Here is a 27,522-nt window from a genome sequence, read left to right on the forward strand (position 1 = left end):
GCACACAGCCAAACACCGGTGAAATAGTGAAGGACCCAGAGCAAGGGAAAGACTGCCAATGCCTGCCAAGGAGCAACCCTGCCATCTAGTGGATCTTTTCATTATTGCAGCAGATGAAAATAAACAAGCCTGCAACAAGCCAAACACTGCACCCAACAGCACGAAGGAGCTACCCCATGGCAGCAACCTACATGCCATAGAGCGACACGAGCCAACAGGCAACCGGGTGCCAGGAGGAAAATAAGGCGGCACAGAGCAAGCTGCTGCAGCCCAGACCGACTCATAAGGTAAACTGACCACTGCAGCCCTGTAGTATAGCCCCAAGCGCACCAAACGAAAGCAGACGCCCAACAGAGGAGAACAAGCTGGGGAGCGCTCAAAAGGACGAAGCAAAGTGCAAACCAGTGCTACCTGACACGCCAGTGGCGCCGTGCCACCACAAGACTTCAGAACACAGAGAGTGGTACTGCGCCGCGCCACGCCAGACTGAAACAGGAACGCCACACAGCGACAAGAAAGCCCGACCAAAGACGCTGCACGGCGACACACCATCGCCACCAGGACAGCATAGCATAACACTGCACAACACGGCGCAAGGAGTGAAGGGACTCCGCACCAGGTGACTGCGAAACAACGCCAGGATAAACTGACCGAGCGCAAGAACACTGGTACACCGGAACGCCACCAAATCATCACACAGCCCGAGGAGATAAAAGAGTGATGACCCCGAGAACGCGCCAGGGACCCCAGAAGCACGTCAGGAGTGCAGCAACTCCACGCAGGACATTCTAGAGGAAAAGTAACCAGCTTCCTCCAGGCAAGCAAAGGAGAAAGCGAACAAGCTCACCGTACTAACAGAACAAGACCACAGCACAACTGAGAACACAACCATGCATGAAGGTAAATGCACAGCAACACTGACTACAGTAGTACCGAGACACTACCCAGATGCAAAAGGCGACAGCGCAGGAGCGCGCCAGAAACGCAAAGAGCACCTCCGCCAACAGGAGTGCAAGAACTCCTCAGAAGACACTCGAAAGCACGCCGCAAGTGCGCCCAGAGAAAATCCACAAGAATCGCAACCAACACCAAACAGAAGAAGCAAGACCAGAAGAACGTCAACGGAGTGGTGATGCAACCCTCCAGAAGCATCTACGCCACGCCAGAAGAGAAGACAGCGATGCCTGGTGGCCACAGGCCGTCGCTGCAGCAGAATGGCGAAAGTAAGAACACCCCACACGAACCAACGATGGTTCTAGAACCCAGCACCAGGAAGTGCGAAAGCGCATGACGCAAATGCGCAGCAGTGCGGACAGCACTAGCCCAAAGCAGCAAGTCACAAGGGAACACCCGAAGAGCGCACCCAGTTGCGCACCAAAGCAATTGAACTGAGATGAAAAGAAAATGGTTGTGCAGCCAACCCGCAGAACTGAAGATTCAACACAGAAGCAACCTGACCACTCAGCCTGGTCACAAAGCACGAAGTCGACCAGCCAGATGGTTGCACCAAGAAGCCTACCTGCCGGACATCGGCAGAAGGGACCAGCACGAGGTCCAAGAAGCTTAGCACCACGAATCTTACCTGCCAGACCTCGGCAGAAGGGACCAGCACAAGGTCCAAGAAGCTCAGCACCACGAAGCCTACCTGCCGGACATCGGCAGAAGGGACCAGCACGAGGTCCAAGAAGCTCAGCACCACGAAGCCTACCTGCCGGACATCGGCAGAAGGGACCAGCACGAGGTCCAAGAAGTTCAGCACCACGAAACCTACCTGCCAGACCTCGGCAGAAGGGATCAGCATAAGGTCCTAGAAGTTCAGACAAGGCGCGGTCCGAGGACCTGGACCCACGAACTTCAACCACACTAATTAACGAAATCGACAGAAAGAAGTGTGAAGGTCGCGACGCTAACCCTGGAAGTGAGTGACAAGAAGACAGTGTCCTAGGACTAGGACAAGACCAGGAAGACACGTGCAGAGTGCGCGCGCTGCATGGGGAAGCCTGGCCAGAGAAGATGAAGAAAAGGGGACCAGGGTACGTCGCGAGGAGAAGAGAAGAAGAAAGCTCGGAGTGGCATGCCGCCACCAAAGAAAGGAAGAAAGGAGAAGGAACAGAGTGGCCACCGCCACTAGGAAGAAAAGAAGGAAGAAGTAATCAGAGTGGCACGACTGTCAGGTTAAGAAGAGGGAAGAAAGAACAGAGTGGCCGCCGCCACTAAGAAAAGAAGAAAGAAGCCACCCCTGCGCAAAGTAGGAAAGTAACAGGCACTGGAACACCTGAGTGCAATGGAAGACAAGCCTGGCAAGAACACCGGCAGCGCAGACCAAAGACAACCACCTACGAGCCATCCATCCACATGGCGAACGCAGAAGAGAGCAAGATAGACTGTTGGCGACATCTACCTCTGGGGTCTGAGCGGAAGATTGGATGGCGAGACTACTCAGGACTCCGGGAGTGGAGGACCTGACCTACCTCACACCAGCCCGTGGCAGACCAGTATCAGAAGCCTCAAGGGACTCTGGTGGCAGCAAGTCCCGCACGGGAGACAGATCTAGAGAAGCACGTCTGCAGGACCCAAGAGGATGAAAGCCTCGAGAGCAATGAAGAGAGTCGACAACTCAACCTTCAGGTGGAACTAGGACACGACGGTGAGGCTCGTGGAGCGCCCTGCTCACGGCCCGAAGGCTATGGTAGAGCAACGCGACCAAAAACACCAGTCCAGTGGAAACCTGGCAAAGAGGTCCTCCCGGACATCCTGTGGCAGAAGAAAACCGGCGAGAGGGGCATCCTAGTGAGAGGGATGTTCGCACCTACTCTATTCACCTGCTAAGAAACACACTGAAGCCTGCCTGGAAACATCACGCAACCAGCTTGGAGAAAAGAAGTCGGAAGGCAAACAACAACCACGTCATCCATCTCTCTTGAACCATTCGTCACCAAGAGAGCAAAGCAAAAGGCAGGGCTGAGAACAGCCGACAGAGAAAGAATGAACCCGCCGAACAACTAAGAACCGTGCCACCAAGAACTGCTAATTCAAAACGCAAGAACTATACTGCCTGCGGCTTGCAAGCAGCCAAAGAGACTCTTTTTGAAAGCGCAAGTCCAATGTTATTTTCTGTGTTTTCTTTCCCCCACAGGTGTTTGGACTTTTTCATGTTTGGTTTAATTTTTAACCAATTTGGGGAGGGATGTAATGCCCAGCACAAGTCAGCATTCTAGTGCTGAGCCTGTAACTACACTGAACACCCACCCACCACTGATGTCACAGGTCATGTGACACAGTACCAATAAAAGAGGCCGAGCGCACGTGCTCTGGGCCAGTTGCACCATGTATGCAGTGTGTCCTGTGTCGCATTGAGTAACAGCATGAGGGCCTAAGGCCCGACCCTACACAACCAATGATATATATACCACAATCCATGTGTTGCAGTTAATGAAGTGTCTTATTTTATGAGTCTGTGATGTATTAAAACTGAAATCTTTCTTTTTGTTAACACCAAATTGGCACACATTACAACTGGTACAAATATGGAACCCTTCCGGTTTTGATGGTAACCATGTTTTCTTTGTTATTGTCGAACTAACATAACTGGGGTACAATGAGTCTCTAAGGGTATGTCCCCTTCTGTACACTACTGTCTGGTTTGCATTAAGCAAGGGTCGTAATCCAGGAATTTCCAACAATTGTCTTTTATGGTGTTTTGTCATCTTTATATGTATTTTTATTTTATTTTATATGTTGTTTACAGCCCTGACGAAGTTCTATATATTGAACGAAACGTGTTGGCTGGATGTTTTTTATGAGCATGGATCACGTGTGAAGATTATAAAAGAAGAAGAGCAAAAGAAATAAAAAGGAAATCTACTAAGATTGTCTGTTTGACTTTTTTGTAGAGAACCTCTGCCCAGTGCACCATTCCATTCTAAATACAACGGCAAGATATTTAGATGTAAAGTCTTGTTATAAACATCTACCAAGATAAAATATTTATATGCTTTATAAAACTCTGCCATGAGGCCATCTCAACACAATGCCTTTCCACTGGTCAACCTAGTAATTGCTTCAGAGATCTCTTCTCTAGACACAGGTTAATTTAGAGGTAATCTGTCATTGTGTTCCAGCCAGGCCACACCAATAATATTTAACTAACCAGACATTTCAAATTCAGTGAAATACAGCTTGGTGGTGTATAGATCCCTGTAATATTTAGTGTAGACCCCAAATATTTCAGTGGAGGTCATTTGGAGATCTACATTCTCATCTCTTACACTTGGAATAATGTTACTTTCTACTCAATTTCTGACCACACACACTACAGTTCTGCTGGGACGGTCCCCCTCTCCATATTGCTTGGTTTGTATCTCCTTCCCTGCAACTCTTGTCTGTCAATCTGTTTTATAGGTAAATGCCAGTAGGACCAGGTGAATCTCAACATTCACTGTCGTGCTTTAATTGTCCTAAAGCGTAGGGTCCAAAACTTTGACTCTAGTGCATCTAAATGTGTAAGTATCACTTTCAATATGTCAGCTTGTTTATCTATATATAAACCTCTTATCCCTAGTTAATAGCTTAATAACAACACAACATATGTATCTATGATTCTATATTCAATATAAAGTATTCTCTTATGGAGTTGGGTACCTCTGCCCTGAAGGCAGCATCCACGAGCTCCTGGGATAAAAATCTTCAAGAGCCCCTTTGTCCAACACCACAAGGAAGGAACAGTCACAGCAGTTATAGTCAAAGGTTCTATAACTTTTGCAGGAGATACTGTTGTTCGGTTATTCGCCGCAGAACACCAGAGGATCATAACCATAACCACGGCCTCCGACAGCGCCAACACCCTCGCCCCGCTCAAGAAACCCTCCAACAGCCACGCCAGCAAGAGAGCCACCTGGTTCACCGACGAGCTCCAGACCTCCAAACGTGCATGCCGGAAACTGGAAAAGATATGGCTCCACGAACGCACACCGGACAACCACGCAGCCCAGAAGGACGCCACCCGCGGACATCACCACCTCATCAGATTAGCCAAGAGATCCTACTTCAAAACTGCTTGGACAACAACGCACACGACAGCAAAGAGCTCTTCAGCATCGTAAAGGAACTCTCCAACCCCAGTGCCAACGCCAATGACATCCCACCCTCACAAGAACTGTGCGTCTCACTAGCCATCTTCTTCCACCGCAAGATCGCTGACCTCCACGACAGCTTCAACACCATGACCGCCCCGACTACGCCAGACTCCACCTCCCCTATGAACACCACCAGCGTCAACAGCCTGACCACCTGGTCCAACGCCATTGACGACCAGACACGCAAGGTCATGAACACCATCCACTCAGGATCTCCATCAGACCTGTGCCCATACCACGTATTCAACAAAGCAGACACAACCATCGCACCCCAACTACGGAAGGTCATCAACATCTCCTTCGAAACAGCGACATTCCCAGGAAGCTGGAAGCACGCCGAAATAAACGCCCTCCTCAAGAAGCACAAAGCGGACCCCAAGGACCTCAAGAACTTCCGGCCCATCTCCCTGCTCCCGTTCCCAGCAAAGGTCATCGAGAAAATCGTCAACATGCAACTGGCCCGCCACCTGGAAGACAACAACATCTTGGACCCATCCCAGTCTGGATTCAGACGCAACCACACCACCGAGACAGCCCTCATCGCTGCCACAGACAACATCAGGCGCCAACTAGACAACGGCGAAACATCAGCCCTCATCCTCCTAGACCTGTCAGCCACCTTCGACACGGTATGCCATTGCACTCTAAAGACACGACTCCGAGAAGCCGGAATACAAGAGAAGGCCCTTAACTGGACCACGTCCTTTCTCTTAAGCAGAACCCAGAGAGTCCGCCTCCCACCCTTCTGATCCGAAGCCACCGACATCATCTGGGGCATTCCCCAGGGCTCATACCTCAGCCCGACACTGTTCAACGTCTACATGGGCCACTTCGCACAAGTGGCCCGCCATCACGACCTCAACATCATCTCCTACACCGATGACACCCAGCTCATCCTCTCCCTCACCAAGGACCCACACACCGACAAAACCAACCTCCACGAGGGAATGAAGGCCATCGCCGACGCCGACTGGATGAGGAGCAGCCGTCTGAAGCTGAACTCGGACAAGAAGGAGGTCCTCATCCTCGGACCCACCCCTCAGCCTGGAACGACTCCTGGTGGCCGACCACAATGGGAACAGCACCAACACACACCGACCATGCACGCAACCTAGGATTCATTCTCGACTCCTCCCTCTCCATGTCTAAACAGGTCAACGCTGCCTCCTCCTCCTTATACAACACCCTCTGCATGCTCCGCAGGATCTACAAGTGGATCCCGACCGAAACAAGAAGAACAGTGACACAGGCCCTCATCAGTAGCAGACTGGACTACCGTATTTTCATATATTTCATATTTTATTTATTTGTTTGATTAATTAAAATCTTACAAAAAAGCAGATAAAACTTTACCAAATTTAAAATTATAAAACAATTGGATTTTCAATCAGTTTTCAAAGTTAGATATATATTATACACATAAAAAAGAAAAAAAGCTGCATTGTATAAAGTCCATATTCACGTAGATTATTGTTTGGTCAATCAAAAACATCCAATTTCTTCTGTACCGCACGAAGGAATTTAACAAGCGCAGAACTCATCGGCAAATCTTCTGGGTTAAGACTTGCGATCAGTGCCTGTCTACATGTCCTTACACTACGCATGTTAAACATTTTTTAAATTGTAGTTTTTCTTTCAATTTCCAGATCCGGGCAAAGACACAATAGGTGTAAGATGTTTTCTTCTCCTAGGTTACAAAGCCTGCATATGTTATTTCCTTGTGGTCTCTTCCATGGTGGTAAATGGAGTGTGCCTGGATAGAAGCCAAATCTGGCATTAATAAAAATGTGTTTATTTTTCTTAGACCATGCAGTTTCTAGATAGGTTTGAACCTTTTTTTTCTTATATCCAGAGACAATTGACCATGCGTGGCTACGCTTGACCAGAATATCTTTATCCATAATCATGGAGAGGTAGTTAGTGAGTTTGTTTATTGTTTTTTTGAAGCTCTCCGACGTAATTGTGGTTTCCCAGATTGGTGTTATACCAAATTCTGCAATAGCGCTGTTTAAGCAGGAGCTGACGTTTGTGTTTGTTTTGTTGTTCACTTCCTGCCACAATAAGCGGGACATTTCATTATCCTTGTCGTTTTTTATTCTGTTCCATACTTTTAGTATGTGCCCTTTCCTTGCGTAGCATTGATTGTTTAGCCCAAACTCAAGTCTCACCTGAGCTTGTGAGGCATTCTTCGGGAGAGAGAATAAGGATCTGTACGTTTTAGCTACAGCTATATTAATAATTTCAGCATCTTGACCATTGAGTGCCTCACTACCATAGGTTAGAGCAGGCAATAATTTTGCGGCAATTATTTTTAATAAAGGGTGATAAGACAAATCTCCCGTTGATTTCTGAATGATTTTAAAGGCCCCTACTAGGGAGTTTGCCTTTCTTATAATGTCCGATTTTTGTGTCTGAAAGTTGCCTTTGTCATTAAAAGTAACTCCCAAGTATTTATACTCTGCTACTTGCTCCAATTTTTTTCCGTTTAATAACCACTTATGTTTGGATTTAAGATGAGCATTTTTTGAAATGACCATTACTTTGGTCTTAGCTTCATTTATTTGCATGCCATTTTCCTGTGAATACCTAAAAATCCCATTGATTAATCGTTGCATGCCGACTTTGGTTTGGCTTAAAAGCACAACATCGTCGGCATATAGTAGGTTAGATATCAGTTTGTTTGCTAGCCTTGGGGAATGTGCATTGATTTCATTTAGGTCTGTAGAAAGATCTGCTAAGAATAAGTTGAAAAGTAAGGGGGCCAGAACGCACCCTTGTTTTAGGCCACTCGATGTAGAGATTTTTCTGGTTAGTGTATTTCCCTCACCTAACCTTACCTTTACCCAAGTTTCTGTGTGCAGGAGCCGGATCAATTGTAAGAGATTATGCGGAATTCCTTGTTTGTTAAGCTTTTCCCAAAGGAGTTCTCTGTCAACACAGTCAAAAGCAGACTTAAAGTCTACGAAACACAGATATAGCAGTTCTTTAGTTGTGATTGCTTTATCTATTAGTAGTGATAGTATTAAAATATTTGTGGATGTACCAAGTCCCTTAATAAAGCCTGTTTGATTCGCAGGCAGTACCTGTTTCTCTTTTGCCCATTCCGTTAAGATCTTCAGTAGGAGTCCGGCAAACAACTTTGCATCGGTGTCCTGCAATGTAATTAGGCGATAGTTTTCCAATAGTTGCCAATTTCCTTTCTTTAGGATTGGTGTTATTAATGATCCTTTCCATGATTTAGGGATTTGGCCGCTCTCCACTACTTCTCTAAAAACATCTGTAAGATATGTGGACCAGAAATCAGGTGCTTCCTTATATAGTGCAAATGGGATACCATTAGGGCCGGGGGCCCCATCCTTCTGTCTTTTAATTAGCCCAGCCACTTGAGTTTCAGTTATTATAATATCACAATCGCCTTCTTGATCAGCCTTTATATACATCGGATTGATTGCAGGTTGTTTTGGTGCTGTGGATTTGGAATCTAGATGTTTTTTAAGGAACGTCACCCATTCTTCTTCAGATAAGCTGGATCCTATAGCAACCTTATTTGGTCTAGCTAGTCCATTAATTAATCTCCAGAATTCCCGCGAGTTTGTTAAAGTACTTGCGTAATAGATTTTTGTTAAAAGCTCTTGTTTGTCTTTATTTTTTTCGTTCCAGATTAGTTTCCTTAAGGTGCTATTTGTAGTTTTTAATGATGCCAGTATTTCCTCGTTAAGTGGGGTCTTGGTTAGCTGTTTCCTCAGCCTGTTTCTCATGGTTCTAGTTTTCCTTACCGCATATGGGAGATAGATCTTAGTTTCTTTTATCTTCATAAATGTATTCTTTTTCCTTTGTTTACCTATTATTTTTGAATTGTTGGACACCACTTTCTGTGTAAATTCAGCCCATCTATCTAGGGCAGTGCACTTTGTTTGTTCATCAAAGCATTCCACAGCTAGATTTTTTGTCATTGCAATAGTCTCCTCCATATTTTCATGTTTCCAAGTAAGTTTCTTGTAATTTATGGTACTGATCTGGCCTTGTAATATCGAGTACTTTTCAGATTCTGCGCAAAATAACTTTATCTTAACGATTTGCTGGCTGTGATCGCTGTTCAAAACTTTTTTTAGATAGTAGGAAGTCACTCTGCTGAAAGTACACAATGATGTAAATGTGTAATCAATACATGATTTACTGTTAGTTGAATGAAAAGAGCTAGCCAGTGGAGAGTCTGTTGTGAATCTCCCATTTAGTACCCTAAAACCGAGTGCTTCCAAGTTCTTTACCAAGTTTATCCCTATTCTATTTTGTTTATTAGATGTTCTAGGTTCCATTATTGGATCCGGGATTTCCCACTGTTGGTTTTGAGTTTGGACGAAGTCATCCCGCACAAAGGATGTCAGCAAGTTTGTATTGTAATCACCTGATACGATGTAGTCCGCTAACGGCTCATCCAAGATTAGTTCCAGAAGTAAATAGTTTATGGCGGCAGTCATCTCTTTCTTTAATTTCTGTTTCGGTGGTATGTAGATATTGACTAATATCAAGATTTTATACGACCCCTTTCTGCGAGTTTTGTATCGTAATTTTACTGCTAGTAGATTTGGATTATTTGTCTGTATTTGCTCGTGTTTTGCGTCTAATACCAATGGAACGTATATTGCTAGGCCTCCGCACGGGCGGCCAAACTTCTTGTATTTAATTGCTGGTACAAAATACCCCTTGTAATTTTTTAACATAAGTGGATCTATTGCCCATGTTTCCTGCAATAATATAAGTTGGTTTTGATCCGAGAGACCTTCTATTTTGGCGTTTTTTAACTTACTATTAATCCCGTTGATGTTCCATGAGCATATTTTCATTATAGAGGTTGCTGTGCTCTGTTCTTGTAATGGTATTAGTGGCGAGTCTTGTCAATGTACCTTGTTACCATGCAAGGCTGCTGTAATCCATTTTTCGTTTACCTCATTAGTATTGTCTTTCTTTGGACTAATCAGACGTTTTTTATCTTCGATGATTGTTTTGCCAAGAGGATTCTTTAGAATAGAAATTGCACTCTCGATTCTTTCAGACTGTAATTTTTTTGTTTGACGTCCTTCATGTAGAAGTGGGATTGGATAGACCTTTGGAAGTGGATGACTGATTTGTATACCCCATTCAAGAAAGGTATCATGCTCTTTTAAGATTAGGTCCACTAACGATCCTGTGGTGACTGTTAGTAGCGTTAGCGGGAGGCTTCCTTCAGGGTTTGGCTGAAAGCCCACACATGTAATGTCTTTTGTGGTTATCATTTCAAGCGCTGTTATCGATTTCAGCAGTCGGAGGATATTTCCTCTATTTAGTATGTCGTGTGGACCTTTTGATTCATAAAGTGGTGTGAGGACGAGTTGTGTGGACCTGTCTTTTTCACCATTGGTGGCTCCATTTCTTCTGTAATCCATATAAGTGATCTGCCTGTTCTGACCTCTTCTTTCAATTACCAAATTATTTTGGATATTTGGGTATATTAAATCCTCTGTTGGTTCTTTTTCCTTCCAAGGTTTTGGTTGTAATCCCTTTTTCCCTGTTTCGTTCATTGCCTCCAGATCAGCGTTTTGGTTACAGTTCCTCAGGATGCTTACCAGATGTATTTTATCTCCTTCTCTTTGTGTTAGTGGGGTTATATGATTGTGTTGGTCCTTCTCGTTTTGTGAGGATCTTCCGGATTCCGATGCAGTCCCTGACAACTTTTCTTTGATCATATCTTTTGCTGGGTCACTTCGGATATTGGAATAAATAGGATATCCTTTATTATACATCCGTTTCCATTATTTATTCGCTTTACTCCATCTTCCTGAGCTAAGTTTTGATTATTTTCCTCGGAGTTATCAGCTAGTGTACTGTTGCTAACTTGTACCGGATTATGATTATTACTGGAAACTGTTGGTTTTAAGAAGATGTCATAGTATTTATTATCTCCCTCAGTAGTTTTTGAGCCTTTTGTTGGGTTGTTCCCGTTGGTGTTATATTTTATTTTTTTATTTGTTCCATTAGTATTACCATCTGTTAGTTTTGTTTGTGTATGTTTTGTTCCTGCTTCATTCCTAGTTGGCACTGAGTCCGATTTAGTGTCTATTGTTGTTCCTATTTCTTTGTTAGATGTGACCAATTCAGTATTCAATTGAAAAGTGTTTTCCTTTAGTGCCTTGTTTCTCGCTTTACGCAGCTTTTTTCTCTGTCTTTTCGTTGGTTCAAAGGCTACCATATCCTCTTCCTTTTCTCCTTCTCTATTCAATTCATATAGTGAGTTCAGCAGTTTTTTTTCATCTCCCATAGTATTTATTTCTTGATTTTTATTCAGATTTATGATCCCATTTGATGTGTTAGCAGTACACAGTTTTTGTCGCACTTGTTCTTGTTTATCTACAGGTATAATTTCACTAATCTTAGTTTGAAGACCGTCCTCCTTACATGTGTCCTTTTTTTTAATGCAGACACTTTCTTTAATGTCCTCCAGGATTGTTTTCATGACCTCCGGTATAGTTACCAGCTTATTGACTATTGGGGAACATGAGCACTCGATGTAATTTGGTGCTGATGTCTTTTGAACTTTTATTATTAGATTATTTAGTTCTGCTAGTTTGGTCTCAATTCCGGCAACTGCGTTGGCCATAAATCCCAAAATATCTATTTGTATATCCATTTTGTTTGATTGTGCTGATAGTGCCTCAAGAGTCAATACTGAGGTTTGGTAGTGTATATCCCATATTGTTCCTGCATCCAGTTTTTCTTGTTTTTTTGTTTTCTTGATCCCATCTGTTTCTTTGAGATCCGACGTATTATTAATATTTTCATTATTATTGTGTCTCCCTGGAAGTTCTTTGTCTGCACATGTTGGTACATATTTTGACGGTGAGGCCCTGATATTGTCAATGGGATTTTTGGTTATGGATACAAAGTCATCTGTAGGTACTAGTAAGTCGTTACTACCTATTATGTTGTTAGTGTTGGGAGGTATTTGTAGTTGATTAAGATTCGACTCTTGTAACTGGTCTTTAGATCCCAAGTTTTGTATTATATTATTTTCTCTGCCAGCTTTTATTTGTGAGGTAAGACCGTGTTCCGGTTTCATTAGTTCAATGCCTACTTGTTGTTTACCTTGTTCATACTCAATTTTATCCTTCTCGCAGTTCTCTAGGTGTCCCGGTGGTAAAGCTGGAAGGTGTTCCTCTAATATATTATCCTGTTGTTTTCTAATGATCACTTTGGCCTCTATTGGGATAGGTGCCCCTTCGTTAACAACATTCTTGGTGGTATCAAGGTTGTTAGGATTCTTTGATCTTTCCTCTGTGTATTCATTATATATAGAGAATTGCCCTTCGCTTTGCCCACTCCAGGTACTTAGTAGTTGGTTTGAGATATAGTCACTGGCCCCAACTTTGTCAAATGGGTCCAAGTTCTCTTTAGATATATTTGATGGTTTGATAGGGGACTGTAGCATATTTGGTTCTGGATCTAATTGTATTGACATAAGTGCCATTGCTGGGTCCTTCATAAAGTCAAATTTCTGTGGGATTTTTGTAGACTTTTCAAACATCCTCGCTATAGGTGAGATTAGCGTCTGAGTCGTCCCCCTTAGGTCTGCTTTAGCTCTAGATTTCTTGAGTACCTTCGGCGCTTGGTTTTTCCGGATACGTTTCTTTGGGCTACCCACAGATCTTTCTTTGCCTGATCGCATTTCTAATTGATACCTCACTTTTGCCAATCAGTGTAACGTATGTTGTAGTGTTTCTAGCTCTGCGTACTGTGTGCAGCTAGGGTACCCGTGGAAGATAGTATTAATCTCCTACTTCCTACTCCCCTTCTTTCTTCCTAGTCTCGTACACTCAGTCTCCACAACCGACCAACGGGCTCCGTAGCTTCTTCCTCTCTTGTTATAACTCTAGATGTATCAATCTGCCTCCTCGGCCTGGTTGTGTAACAGCCCAGTAAATGCGCACGTTCTGCGTCCTTCCGTAGCTTGGCAATCCCGTAATCCCACTGGTGACCGTTCTGCCTCCCCAGCATGTCTGCTCCCTGGCGTGCGCCCCGCCTCAACCACCAGAGAGGTACCACCAAGCTGTAAGGGCACTGGCAACCTCTAGCGCAACACAACACAGCTAGGTGGCAGGATGCAATGGCAGTAGGCAGGTACTAACAGCAACAAAGAGCAGCTGCCGTCGGGGAAGAGAGTGATACTAGCAGTGGGTGGGTCAGCAGCCCATGGAGGTCTAGAGTTCAGGGCAACATCACGACTCCCAAAAAACAAGGTTTAAGGTGGTTGAGGCTACTGTTAGGTGGTTGGTGATTCATTAGCAGCAGCTTTCCACAGAAGCCCGGTATTCTTGCTCCTACTCTTACTCTTACAGCACAGAACTTGCTGAGTTTGGAGCAGTCCCTACTAAGAACAGTTCACAAAGGGCACCAAACACCCACGGATTGTAAAATTTTTTGTCGTTGTTCTTTTAATATTTTTTTATGTTCAGTGGTCAAATGGGGTGTGGCGCTCGGATGCTCAAAGCAGGGTCGCTGACCCTTCCACCTGAGGTAGCGGTGTCGCGGTGTCTTCACTTATCACCCCGCCCATCTGCTTGTGAGTATTTTTCCCCGGGCCACCTCTCACCTCTTTCTCTTCCCTTTTCCTTTCCGAGCCGTGGTGACTCTAGGCTCGGCCCCCAGTCTCTTGGTCCCGGTCCCGGTCCTGGTCCTGGTCCGGCTCCCGCTCCACATCCGCTGCGGATCTGGTCAGATCGGGTCTGGTCAGGCGAGGTGAGGTACCGCCGCCGTAGCTCTCCCTCTTGCTGCTTGCTACTCGGCGTGGCGGCTCTGGCGTTTTCGGTATTTCCGATTACGATTACAGCTCTCTGCTGCACTCTACTGGCCGGATGCAGTTCACCACTCCACAAGTCAGTGATTGCTTGCTGTCCACCGCAACGCACTCTACGCAGGAATCCAAGCCAAACACCTACAATGACTACAACGCATCCAAAACGCCTCCGCCCGACTGATCGTCAACTCCCCCCGCCGCAGCCACCTCACCCCCACCTGAGAGACCTACACTGGCTCCCCGTGGACAAGAGGATCACCTTCAAGCTCCTCACCCACGCACACAAAGCACTCCACAACGCCGGACCAGCATACCTGAACGGCAGACTCAGCTTCCACACCCCCACCCGCCAGCTCCGCTCCGCCAGCCTCACCCTCGCCGCTGTCCCCCGCATCCAACGTATGACCTTCGGTGGCAGATCCTTTTCCTACCTCGCCGCCAAGACCTGGAACAACCTCCCTATCCCCATACGGCACACCCAAGACCTACTCACCTTCAGAAGACTCCTCAAGACCTGGCTCTTTGAACAGTAGCAGCACCCCCCCCCCCCCCCCCCCCCCCTCAGCGCCTTGAGACCATCACGGGTAAGTAGCGCGCTTCACAATTACTCTGATTGATTGATGGATTGATAACAAAAAATCTATTCTTGATGCTCAGTCATACACAGATGAGTAATATGAGTATACTGTTTCCTCTTCATATTCCTCCCACCATGTGTCATATGTATCTAAAAGTTCCATTTCGTATCGCAGAGCTTCAGGAGTAACTTTGGAGGGGGAGATCATGTGTGCCAGATCTTTATCAAATCTATCACAAAATCAAAGTCTCCACCCCAAATAAGCTTTCAGTCGTAGTGTGCCTGTATATCACTCTAGCTCATGAAACATAGTATAACTGCCAGAATGTGGACAATACATGTTTATGAGTATGTATTGGTCTCAGGGACGTTTTCCTCGTCAGGGTGGGTGAGCGTTGCTCCCCCTCCGCTGCAGCTGCGCTGAACTTGAAAAATAAAATGGCAATGAAATGATTTCATTGATATTTTATTTTTCACATTTAGCATGCCACAGCTGCCAGCGTGTCACCGTTTGGAAAAATGGGGGGGGGGGGGGGGGGGGGTGTCCTCTGCTACCGATTGCCAGCTTAGAGTACTAGAGGAGCGTGATTGGCTGGATGCTCCAAAATATGCATGTCAGTTTGGGTGTCTCTCTTGTGCTGGCCAAAGTGGCATGCGCATTTTAAACTTCTCCACCCAGCTGTCTTGAACAGCTGGGTGGAGGCCAATCACAGGCCTCCAGGGCCTGAAGGAGCCTCAAGCGAGCCAGCTCTATCCAATCCTGGTGATTCTCTCATGCTGGTTACCAGCTTGAGAGTAGCACCAGGATTGGTTTGGGGAATTGCCTGGAGGATGGAGCCCGTAAAGCCAACAAAACAAGAACCGGAGTGAGGAGGATTTCCTACTTGCAGCAAGCAGGGTAAGTAAAATTATTTTATTATTTGCCACTCACCTTGCCTAGATGCACGCACCCACCCACCACTCAGTTGCCAGCCCCGCCTATCCATAAACTCAGGGCCGAACTGGCCATAGCGGGCACCGGGCATTCCCCCGGTGGACCGCAACGGTGGGGGCTGGTTTTGGGCCACTGGGGGGCTGTTTTTGTTACAGGGCCGTCCCCCGAAAACCGCACTGGCAAACAGCTCAGCTGCACCCCCTAACCCCCAGGGTGCCGGCCGAGCACTTTGCCAGGGTCGGTTTTGGTTCCCAGTCCGGCCCTGCATATACTTGCCAGCTGTACCTGGTTGGTCTACCAAAACCACTATTACCAGAACATATCTAGCCTCTGGATCCCTAACAAGACATTTATGTTTATAATCAACAGTTCTACACATTAATATTGCTATCCCTCAAGAGTATGAACTGTATACTGCAAGAAGTTACTAAAGTCAATTGTTTACAGATGCGTCTCTTACAATTGTGGAGTGGGTATCAGGCCAGTGCCACACACCTTAATGACGAGGTTTCTACTGAAGCGAAGCTATTCTACCAATGCCCCAAGAGGCTAAATACTGAACACATGGATTAGATAATCGTTTGTAGTGAGATTAGCCCCTCGGGAAAGAGAGGTTGGGAGGAGAGAGAGAGAGCAGGCTTCATGACCACTTCGAGCTACTAGGTTCTTTAAAGGGAAAGTCCGTATTTCTTCCTTCCTTAATTGCTAGGGGGGTTGTAATACCATAAGAAAATTCCTGACGAGAACAAACACAAAACATTAATTGCCTATACACTCCTTTGAGTTCTCCTGACACTATTCAAATTTTTTATAGATCTACCTTTCTAGCATAGAGGAAGACTCCACTCCTGAAAGTATTTGAATAGATTTATTGGAGGAAATGAAGGAAATGGGTTTCGCCATACACAAGGACCCGGGAGCTCCGCCACCTGGCAAAGCAATAACCATGTCATCATCATAACATTCTAACAGAAAAAAAAGGACTGACAAATTATCGCTTCTTACATTGAATACATTATCGATTAATGGAAACAGTGGAGTAAGATATTACAATAGGCTAAGCTATGAGTGTAACAGATACCACACATCTTTTCCCTCCCTTTTTCTTTAAACAGCAACAACAAAGAGAAAAGAACAAAGCAATAAAATAAATTAAGAAAAAATATATGAAGCATGAAGGATTTGAAATATTGTAACAAAATAAGGGACACTTTTCAGCGGTCAAACTGGGTAAACCGGTCATTCTAATGCTTCTTCTCAACACATTACTGGAAATTTTCTTCACAGCAGTGTTGCCCAGATTGTCCATCACTGACCATTAGTTACTTTTACAGCATTGCCTCTAATTTCACTCAATATTAACAGGATCTTAGCAGATCCCTTTCTGAGTAAAATAGGCTCTTTGATGCGTGATCACCAATCTCAAATTAGATTTTCCTTTTAGATAAACTTTTTTCAAACATTTTCTTTTCATATCTTGAAGCATTAGCTGGATCACTTAGATTTGAAGCCTCCTTACTGACTTCAGTGACGCCATATTCTTGATTTTTCAATTCCATTCTCCAAAAGGGACATAATGTCAAAACAACATTCCTTCCCCTCATAAGTTCAAACAGAATCTTGCCTGTGATAGAATGAGGTGTGGATCTGTAAGCCCAAACCAGATCTCTAATAGCCAGTTCACAATCTATCTTGGATTGTATTGCAATTTGAATGCACTCCACCGATACTCTATTAAACTCCTCAACCTTTCCATTGGCTTGAGGACAGTAAAGTGGTGTGAAAATGTTTTACCGCATTTCTCTTTAAAAATTCTGCAATGGCAAAAGATGTAAATTGCACGCCATTGTAAGTAATTCTTTAGGTTTACTTTCCCACATAAAAACTTCATTAAAACAAATCACAGTGTTAGTAATGGGTTCAGCTACTTCAATCCACCTCAAGAGATGATCAATCATTAATAGGAAATATCTCATAATGCGAGTTAATATATGAAAAGGAAGTAAAAAATTAACTGCAATTCTTTTCTAAACTTTTTCTGGCGCAACAATGGGAGACATATCAGTGGAGACAGTCATTAAATGATGGTCGCTACAACAACCTTGTACACATTATTTCCACTAATCTTTCTACGTCTCCATCCATGGGGAACAGACTCTGCAAGAATTCCTAAACTGGCTCAATCTTGCTGATACCAACTTACGCTTTACTGCCCATATCAATCCATCCCAAGTAGAGTTTTTGGATATATATATTAGACATAATTCCAACATGCTTGAGGTGGATTTATACACCAAGCCGACAGCGAGGAATACCTTCCTTCATTTTACAAGTTACCATCCGAGAAACCAGAAGGATAGTATTCCGTTCTCTCAGTTCCTCAGAGTGAGACGGAACTACACTAATGTAAAAGACTATGACAATCAATCAGACATCATAAAAAAGAAATTCCTTGAACAAGGCTACCCCCACCGCCTCGTCAGGGAAGCATACAGAAGAGCCCGATTCTATGATCGAGATGCTCTACTCAGATCACAGAAAGACAAAGAGGAACCAAAGTTGGTATGCATAACAAAGCACTCCACTTTAAATGACACTGTCAGACAAATAATTAATGCCAACTGGCACCTCCTCAATGTGGACCACACACAGAAAAAATTGAACAAACCTATGTTTGCACACCGTCGCAATAAAAATTTGAGGGACCTCATTGTCCGATCCCGCTATACTGCATTGACCAACAATCCACCATTTATACAAAAATCTATAGATGGAACAAATCACGTGAGAGGCACCTCACAATGTGGGTCCTGTCAGTCATGTGAAACTATTCTCACAGGAGAATCATTTGTATTTAACCAATACAACATCCAGGCCAAAGAACTATGGACATGCAATACACGCAACATAGTGTATCTAATTATATGCCCATGTAATTTGGGCTATGTAGGGGAAACGTCGCGAGCTACGAAAACGCGACTTACAGAACACAGATCTGCGATAAAAACATCAAAGTACACAGCCCCTCTAGTTAGCCATTTCTCTGAATTTAAACATTCCCCATCAGATTTGAGATGGCGGATTTTAGAGAGAATTCACATTCCCAACAATAACGGCGGAAACAAAATCAGGAAAAAGAAAGAAGTATTTTGGATATTTTCCCTGGGCACTTTTACCCAGGGATTAAACAATGAACTGCCCTGGGAAAAGCTATCATATAAGGTTTCATCTCTCGAGATATGTTCCCAGGATATGAGCCCAAAATTTAGGCAGATGTTCGCCTATAGCGATCTATAATATAGTTCACATAACAATACATAACAATACATACATCCATTAGACGTACCCCATTTATAAAATATTCTTCAATTCGTCGCCGGATAAATAGGAATAGGATTTGACATTGTTTCAGCAAACTCATCACTTTTTCCTCGCAGTGACTATTATTGTACTTATAAATATTGTATTGTATTGTATTGTATTGTGATTTGTAAAGCGCGATTGCTGCCCCAATGGGCGTCCAAGCGCTGAGGCATAAAAAACAGAACTGATGAGTGATGGAGACGAGCTTAGATGGATCTAGTAAACAAGTAAGTTTTCAGCTGCTTTCGGAATGAGAGTAAGTTGGGATTGGACCTGATTTGTAGCGGGAGTGAGTTCCACATCTTCGCAGCGTTTAAGGAGAACATCCTTCCTCCGGTCCTGGCTCTCCGCACTCTTGGGACTACGGCTAGAAAAGCTTCCGTAGATCGGAGATTTCTATTGGGATGGTATTGCGTAACCAGTTTGTTGAGGATCCTTGGGCCAGACCCCCAGAAAGCTCGATGGGCGATGCATAGTGCCTTAAAAGCCACTCTCTGCTTTACTGGGAGCCAGTGTAGGGCGACCAGGGCGGGTTTTGCGGACTGCGTCCTTGGAATCTGCAGCAACGTGCGGGCGGCGCAGTTTTGGACGACCTGCAGTTTTCGCATGGACAGCTCTGGGGCCCCCACATACAGAGCGTTATTCGAGTCCAGCCGGGACTGGATCAGGCCCTGAACTGCCACTTGTTTTGCTTCCATTGGGAGGAGGGGGAGGACCTTCCTTAGTGTTCTAAGTAAGCCAAAACAGATGGCAGAAAGTTTAGTGGCCTGGTTGCAGAAGGAGAGGTTTTTATCCAGCCATACTCCCAGGCTTTTTACACTCTCTTTGGGGATGGGAGGAGTGCCCAAACATCCAGGCCACATGGACGGGAGTAAAGTGGGTGAAGCAGAGCCTAGGAGCATGAGCTCCGTTTTATCTCCATTCAGCTTTAATGAAGAGCCTGTCATCCACTTTTTTATATCCTCTAGGCAGTTCATCAGGTTTCCTGAGGTGTGACCGGTGCTTTCCTGCGTCAGTGAAACCACTAGCTGGGTATCGTCGGCATATGATACAATTTTTATGCCTGATGGTTCGACGAGCCCAGCCAATGGTTTCATATAGACATTGAAGAGCACAGGGCTCAGAGAGGAGCCCTGTGGTACTCCACAGTCTAGGGGTTTTCTGACTGATGTTATGTCCCCATCAAAGATCTGGAAGGATCTGTTATGCAGGAATGATTCCAGCCATTTTAGAGCGTCGCCTCCGACACCGATGTTATACAGACGGTTCAGCAGAGTGGCATGGCTGACCGTGTCGAAGGCTGCACTTAGATCAAGGAGGATCACTGCCACTGATCCCCCTTGATCCAGTATCCTTCGAGACTCTTCGACGACTGCCAGCAGAGCAGTTTCAGTGCCATGTTTTGGCCTGAAACCTGTCTGGGTTGGGTCCAGGAGTGCATGGCTTTCCAGAAATTGTGTCAACCGGGTATTTATGTGTTTCTCTAGCACTTTACTTACCCAGGGAAGTAATGAAATTGGTCGGTAGCTAGAGTGATCTTCTGGATTGAGGGTGGGTTTCTTTAGCAGAGCCCGTACCATGGCTCTCTTCCACCCAGTTGGTACTGAGCAGGAGGAAATGGATGAGTTAAGGAGCTCTAGCACCACTGGAAAGGTGGCTTGGCCCGCCTGGAGCAGTATTTCTGGTGGGGCAGGGTCGAGGGGAGACCCCGATTTGACTTGGGCTGCCAATTGTTGCAGTGTCTCCAAGTTTAGTGGGGAAAAATGATCCAGCCTGGGTTGTCCTTGCAGGGGGGGATTATTCAGGGGGCTTTGATTAATTGAATTGTTGTCTGTTACCGGGAAAGCAGAGTAAATCTGCGTGACTTTATTATGGAAAAAGTCTGCAAGTTCATTGCATTGCTCTAGCGATTTCGGGACTGGGGGGGCAGTATTGACAGTAATGCATTTTTTGACCAGATGGAAGATCTCCGCATATACAAGTTGCACAGAGATGGCTCCCTTTTAAATGGGATAAAAAACTCGTCTCATGACGGATTCTATTAGACATATTTATAAATATCTCTTATATCATGTGTTTCCGCAGGATATCTTGAGCTTGGACACACACTTTAACATTTAAACATATTTCTTGTGGGATACAAATAGTTGCTGTATACCACCTTAAGAGGTGGCGTCTTTTGTACCAGTATCCTATCTCCACACAGGATATATAAGCAACTCGCCTACGCTGTTTCAAATCCGATCCTTATCATGAGAAATAGCTGTTACACCCTTGCGGTCTTCACACGCGACTCTTGAAAACGGTAAGAATGTCATTGCTAGCCGTTTTCCCCTATTTCAGAAAACAGTGTAGAGTTTAGACGTATAAATCAATGCAATACTTAAAAGTTGTTTCCTCTTTGTACCCTTAGATACCAGACAATAGCCGCGTTTTTTAACATCGCCAACAACTTACAAACTATCCAAGCTGCTACACACGCAATATCAGTTAAAAAAGGAAATCGCTACGTTTGTGTTACCGTTGTCTTTGTTATCTCAGTTGAATTACATGTAGCTGATAACAGTGCGTAACTTAATAAATCAATTATCTTTGTCCACAGCGTTTAAATGTGTTTGAAAACTCGATCAAGCCACCAAATATCCTTTTTTCAACTTAAAATAGACGAAGTGTTTTGCGGTGCTTATCCCGGTCACAAAACGTCTAATAACTGCAGGTACATGAAAAAAAGAACTATATAGGTTACTGCAGTTAGTCCCACACTGCTAAAACAATCACGAATTAAAACAATGTTCACTTTTTAACTCTTTGCAGCCATTGAGCTTTTACCCTCCCGTAATTGATAACCGGCAATCCTTGCTGACACGCTTCTTCGGCAGAAAGAATAAAATCATAGCCGCCATCAGGTACATCTTTCTAAACAATCAGCCCAATTAACTTAAAATGGTAACGCATTAGAACTAAGACGCCAGCTCTAGATACGCACATGCTGGATTAATATCATACCATTTCTTTTATGCACTGTGGAATATGAGCAAATTAATTAAATATATGTGAACTGGGGATTCTGCAGGATAAATATAGGAGACAAATTCGAATAAAAGCATCTCTTAACTGAACTTCAAAAACTGATAAACAGAATTTGACAATCGTGTTTCCAAATTAACACTACGATTACATGTTTGGCTTTTTTGGTTCATTTCTCTTCTCTAAATATATACAGAAAAAGAAGCCTCACGCAGAGATCAGAATCGGACTTATTCCATAATTCCCCCCCGTTTTTCCTATTACTCTAATGAAGGCAACATATGGTAAGCATCAACCCTCAATTAGAAAACATAGGTAATGGTTAGATCTCTAAACAGAATGAACCAAATATTACCTCCCAACTCCCCCAGGCCTAAGCTTAACATATTAAAAAGTTTAAAAAGGAATTGTTGATTAACCAAATAAGAGAACTGTCCTATTTGTCGTTTTGAGCAAACACCAGTCTTCTTTTTATAATGTAGACATTATTCTTATACCCTCCCTTTTCTTACTTTAGGTTATCTCTCCCTTTAACTCTATGCCAACCTCTACCATGACAAAATGGAAAAATGTGTACTACAATGTATCATATCTGGGTTATCATTTTATTGAAAAAACATGTATTATGTTTTATTACAAAAGCGGTACATCATGTTGCACCATCAATTTTCTGGGGATAAAAAGTTCGAGTAAAATGCCTTTATTAATGTATTGAATAATGTGCACTGTCTAGCATAAACAAAACAATCTATGTAAATATTATTTATCTATTTTTAGCTACAAGATGGTAGCGTCCTGAGGAAGACACTTCCAACGTGTCGAAACGCGTAGACGGAACCCATCTTTCCTTCACACTATTGGGAATTCTTTTACTTATAAAATATGATACATATTTAGTGAATATCGACTGTAAAAACTTTTAATGTATTTTTATTTGTTTCTATGTGATGAATATCCTCATAACATTTTTAATCAGATTTATTAAATGCAATCTTTGAATGCTATTTCAGTGCCTTTTCATGTTCATTATATAATTTCCCTGCTATTTTCTTGAACCTTGACAGTATTCGTATTTTGCCTGGGTTGTTACTTTACTTCAAATTGCTTGCCCTGACCAAGGAAACTTATCCTTATCAGGGGGTCCTTGTTTGCCACATACGTCTCCATCCATACCAGGCCACCAAAAATCAGTTCTCATTCTGCATTTGGTGGTGGTCATTCCCAAGTGACCACCATGAGCAGTTTCTAAAATCTTCAAAAGCAAACATTCTGGTTGTATCAATTTATCTAATGACAAAAAAGGGATACTAGTGGTCTGAAAGTATGAGGCTAAGGCGACAGACACAGTGGCAAAAGGAATGTCTTGTATAGGTATCTCCATAATGTACCGAAATTAGGAGAAAAAGAAACCCATCAGCCCACCTGGCGGTGGAGCATCATCACCTGGGATTTTGTGGATAAACTGGTATCTCTTCCAGGTATCTCACTAGTTGTTATCGTGCGATGTCCTAGTCTGGATCCACTAGTGATGTGAGACAGCCAAACATGAAGATGCAGTGGTGGTGAAAAACAATTTGCAGTGTTGAAAGTGTGTGAGAACACTCAACGTGAGACTAAAATTAACTATTATGATGCCAGAAAGCAAGTTTATTGAGAGGTCATCATAATGTCAAGGTTAAAAAATAGTGTTAGATAGTATAAAAAGATGGTAACTATCTCAGCCATTCAAAGACAATAGGTAGACCAGTGGCTTTCTTCAGGACCAATTGTTTAACACTACTGCAAAAAACAAGTGTTGAAATCGTCCGGCACCTCGGTCAGGCCGCCCTGTCAGAGGCGAAGAATTTCTGAATCAGATAGGAGCGGTGTAATATGTAAAAGTGGACCAACTGGAACTGAGCGTTACGTGTGCTCTTCCAGGTCCGGCGCATCAGCTGGGCCCACGTGGTCTCCGGGATGTCCTTCCCTTTGTCTGTCTCCCACCGGGTCCTGAGTGTGTCCAACGGAGGCAACCTCTCGTTGACCATCCTGGAGTACAAACACGTTACCGCTTTGACTGTTCCTGCCGCCATCATAACATATTGACACGCCGCTGACATCTGTGGTTCCTCAAAACCATTCTGCCAGTGCGCTTGGAGTGCTCTCGTGACCGCCGCATGGAGCAAAAAGTCACCCCGGGGAATGTCGAAGCGGTCCAGAAGCGCCTGGAAAGACAACAGCACTCCATCTTCATAAAGGTCACCTATGATCTGTATGGCCGCGTCCTCCCAAGCCCACAGTTGTGACCAATCGTCTCCATGCGGTAATGCAGTGAGCATCGCGAGTGGGATTTCCGGGGCATACGGGTGGTTCATTCCCGACTTGCGTTGCTCCCGGTTCCAGCACGATCTAATAGTATGTTCCTCCAATGTGAGGTCCCTCAGGGCCAGCCTCTGTTGCAGCGTAATATAGGATAGAACGTGTCTGGGAATGCCCAGCCCCCACTCCTCCTCTGGTCCTCGAAACTCCTGCACTATCTCCTGGGTGTAGGTCTGCAGTTGGGCGGCCAAGTAATAAGCTTCAAAGTCGGGTACAGCTAGCCCCCCCTCCGCTTTAGGTCTCATTAGGGTCTTAAGCGCAACTCTGCGGCGGCCCGATCCCCAGAGGAATGCCACTAGCAGTGAGCTCAAATTCCGGAAGACTGCCGGTGGGATCCAGATCGGAAGCGTCCGGAAATAATATAGCAGTCGAGGAAGTGCCACCATCTTCAGCAATGCTGTGCGCCCTGCCACCGATAGGGGCAGGGTGGCCCAGAAGGGCATGCTACCCTTCAGTGCCCGGGCGCATCGGGAAATGTTGCCCTCCAGGATGTCAGCAGGGATGTGGTACACGTAAACCCCCAGATATTTGAGGCAGCTAAGCGCCCACCTGATCTCTCTAGGGGTGTCGGGTTGGGGCTCTCCCCCGCGGACCGGGAACAAACAAGTTTTCGCCCAGTTCACCCTGAGGCCCGACACCTCACCGAAGGCAGTGAGCACTGTGTCAGCCCCGGCCAATGCCTTCCAGCATCCTCCAGGAAAAGCAATAGGTCATCAGCATAAAGGGAAATGTACTGGTGCCCTGACAAGGTCCGCAGTCCTCTATAATGGGCTCCAGTGCGGATCGATAGCGCTAGGGGTTCCACTGCGAGTGCAAAGAGCAGCGGGGATAGTGAGCAGCCCTGCCTCGTGCCTCGTTCCATTTGGTACTGTTGGGAAATCAGCGGGCCTGATCTCACCCTAGCCATCGCCAAGGCATATAGCACCATAGTCCAGCGCAAGAACCCCTCCCCTAGTCCAAAACAACCAAGCACCCTATGGAGGTAAATCAATTTCTTCATGATCATCAGTTTCGCATAAATCATCAATAGGATGTTGCAACAAAAAATGAGCTCTAGTATTCTTGCCACCTGCAATGTATGCAACATAAGAATTAGACTCCAACAACTTGGTTGTTAACCTGGATAATCTGGTAGTAGCTTTCATTATCTTTATTTCCGATAAAATATCTACTAATGGTTAGTGATCTGTTTTAATGCAAAATTTCCTGCCCCAAAGAAGAGATGTACATTTTCAACTCCCCAAACACAGGCCAACATTTCCTTTTTTATAACCGAATATCTAGTTTCTACTTTCTGAATTCTCCGTGAAGCAAAACCTATGGTAATTTCTTTATTGCCCTCCATCTGGGAAAGGACCGCACCTATGCCATAAACACTAGCATCAACAGTGGCATAAGTTTCTCACCCTTGAACATCTATACTACTATTATAAAGAGAGAACTTGCACCTTTTGGCAAGGTAATCTCGGAAACCACAGCGCCAATCTACACACCCGATACATCTTTGAAAATGTCAGGGTGTGTAGATGGACATAGGCTATATAAATAAATAAATAAAAGCAAAATAAAAAAATTAATTTACAAAACAAAGTAGTCCCCTGAAAGTAGCGCCAGCCGGGACCTAGCGCTGGGCACGACGCTACGTGCGTTATGACGACAAGGAGGAGGGCGGTGCAGTGACGAGCGCGGCTGTGCAGTGAGGAGGCGGCACAGGTAAGGAGGCAGCAGTAAATGAAAATGTCGGGGCGGGAGGGGGGCGCGAGTGAGTCTGGGCGGGAGGGATTGTGCAGTGTGTCTTGCCATGTGGTGGAGCATTCTCTTGGCAGGTTCGATAAAGCAGCCGTATACCAGGGGGGCGCGTGTGAGTCTGGGCGGGAGGGCGGCGCAAATGAGTCTGGGCTGGAGGGGGGCGCGAGTGAGTCTGGGCGGGAGGGGGGCGCGAGTGAGTCTGGGTGGGAGGGGGCAGGAGGGAGTCGGTGCGGGAGGGGGTCAGGGCGGGAGCGGGTTTACTGCCCCCAGCCCCTTTCTGCTCCAGGCAACGCTGGGGCGGCTGCTAGTAAGGTTATAAAAATGGTGTAGTCCCAATGCTGCATTTAATGCTATCAAAACTTTGTTGACAGCTTGGGAACCATTCAAAAATAGTATTCTTTTTCAGTAAATCCCTAAAACATTCTGTAATTCGTGCATAATTCTTATTGAATTTTAAGTAAATTTGACAAAGATCTGAGAAAAGATCTCAATTGCTCTCCGTCTTTAGGATGAGATGTTTTGGCAATGGCATCAATAATACTTGGTTTAGGTTTGGCACCTTCATGTGTTAACATATGGCCTAAGTATTCTATTGCATTGACTCCAAAAGTGCATTTATTCTTACACATAGTGACACCATTCTGTTCCAACAGTGAGAAGACTTTCTCCACACAATCATTATGTTTTACCTTTGACTGTACAAAAATTAGAATGTCATCTTGAAAGACAGCAACATTCGACACATCCATGATCATTCTTGTCATTAACGTTTGGAAAACAGACGCCGCTGAAGCCAGTCCAAATGGCATATGGCAAAACTGGAATGTACCATCAGGGGTAACAAACGCCTTAAGATGATGACTTTGTACACCTGATGGTACGCCACAGAAAGATCCAATTTAGTAAACCATTTGGAAAGACTCACAAAATTGATCAAGTCATCAACAAGTGGTAACAGAAAATTTTCCACCCAAATGGCATTGTTAACTGATCTATTAGAATAGGTTTATTGGAGGAAACAAAGGAAACGGCTTCCAGCTTACACAATGACCCAGGAGCTCCGCTAACTGACATAGCAATAACCATATAATCACCTTAACATTCTAACATGGAATACAATGCTAACCAATGGAAGCTTTCTACATAGAATACATTATCTAATAATGGAAACAGAGGAGTAACATACTCCAATAGGTTAGCTATGAATATAACAGATACCACACAACCTTTACCTGATTTATTGCACTAAGAGAACACAAGGCTAACTTCGTTCTTTTGTGATTTTCTCAAGCAACTGGTGACATTGTCTTTTTCTCTGTCAAGGAAGTTCTTTCAAACAGCTATCTTTATACCCTAAAATAGAGTATGAGAAATGTATAACTCCAAATGCTCTAGTTTAGCTTCACATACAATTATTTTGTTCTTAGGTTAAGTTAACACATTTGACTTTACCTTCTATTATCTTAAAGTCTCAAAATCGATTTGGTTTTTTTCTCAAGAGGAATCACAAGGGAGAATTATTTCTTTTGAGGCCTTCCTCAGTCTTTTGTAC

General features: G+C 44.5%; 1 protein-coding gene and 1 long non-coding RNA gene across 2 annotated transcripts in view; one reads left to right on the plus strand and one right to left on the minus strand.

Moving 5' to 3' along the window:
- Positions 1 to 27,522, minus strand: part of LOC147749119 (transmembrane protease serine 12-like) — a 516,520-nt gene that overhangs the window by 255,663 nt on the left and 233,335 nt on the right. The gene's annotated exons all lie outside the window — the stretch shown is intronic.
- LOC147749120 (uncharacterized) lies at positions 21,099 to 22,771 on the plus strand. Its single transcript, XR_015309937.1, has 5 exons — positions 21,099 to 21,141; positions 21,439 to 21,552; positions 21,651 to 21,742; positions 22,060 to 22,147; positions 22,641 to 22,771. It is a non-coding gene; the product is annotated as an uncharacterized LOC147749120 (long non-coding RNA).

This window comes from Lissotriton vulgaris, chromosome 1_1, assembly GCF_964263255.1.
Source record: "Lissotriton vulgaris chromosome 1_1, aLisVul1.2, whole genome shotgun sequence".
Lineage (NCBI taxonomy): Eukaryota > Metazoa > Chordata > Amphibia > Caudata > Salamandridae > Lissotriton > Lissotriton vulgaris.